The sequence below is a fragment of the Heterocephalus glaber genome, unplaced genomic scaffold (genome assembly GCF_053883595.1).
Source record: "Heterocephalus glaber isolate CG9 unplaced genomic scaffold, H.glaber_assembly_v1.0 deba00001608, whole genome shotgun sequence".
NCBI lineage: Eukaryota > Metazoa > Chordata > Mammalia > Rodentia > Bathyergidae > Heterocephalus > Heterocephalus glaber.
In genome coordinates, this window is record NW_028258379.1 from 38,610,382 (window position 1) to 38,611,264 (window position 883).

The 883-nt window shown below is 35.0% G+C and overlaps 1 pseudogene; it reads right to left on the reverse strand.

The window, feature by feature from the left end:
• Window positions 1–238: 238 nt before the first annotated feature.
• LOC147822869 (U4 spliceosomal RNA) lies at window positions 239–362 on the reverse strand (annotated as a pseudogene).
• Between the last annotated feature and the right edge of the window lie 521 nt (window positions 363–883).

Here is an 883-nt window from a genome sequence, read left to right on the forward strand (position 1 = left end):
CATAAATGTAAGGACTAATTTCTGAACTCCCAGGCCTACATTAATAATCTGTATGTCTATTTTTATTCCAGGACCACACTTTTGATGACTGTAGCTTTGTAGTAAGTTTTGAAATGAGGGAAGTATGAGTTCTCCTACTTTATTTATTTTCAAGAATTGTTTTTTGGGGGGAGCTATTCTGGCTCCTATATTTTCACATAATTTAAAGATCAGCTTGTCAGTGTCTGCAATGAGCCAGATAGGATTCTGACAGATATTACATTAAAGTGATATCTGTTTGGGGAGTGTTGCCATTTTTCAATTAGCAATAATCACACCTTGGATAAACTTCATTGGCTATGATACTGCCACTGTGCAAAGCTTGTTGCCATTTTAATAATATCAACTTCTAAAATCTATGACTAGAAAATGTCTTTCCATTTATTTAGGACTTCCTTAATTTTTTTCAGTGATGTTTTGTAGTTTCCAAGAAAGAAGCCTTATATTTCTTGTTTGTTTGGGGGTTTTTTTGGTACCAGGGATCAAACTCAGGACCTCACACTTGCCAGGCAGACACTGTGCCACTGAGCTAAATCCCCAGCCCCCTTACACTTCTTTTGTTAAATTTATTTACGTGTATTCTAGCCTTTTAGTACTATTACAAGTGAAATTGTTTTCTTAATTTTGTTTTTGGGTTCATTCAATATTACTGCATAGAAATATGATGGATTTGCATACTTTTTAAAATCATGTGATCTTGCTGGGCTCCATTATTAGGTCTACTTGTGTGTGTGTGTGTGTGTGTGTGTCCACACACATATAAACATGTGTGCATGTGTGTTCCTTAGGATTTTCTAGACACAGAATCATGTAATTTGTAAAAGCAGAGTGTTTTTCTTGACAA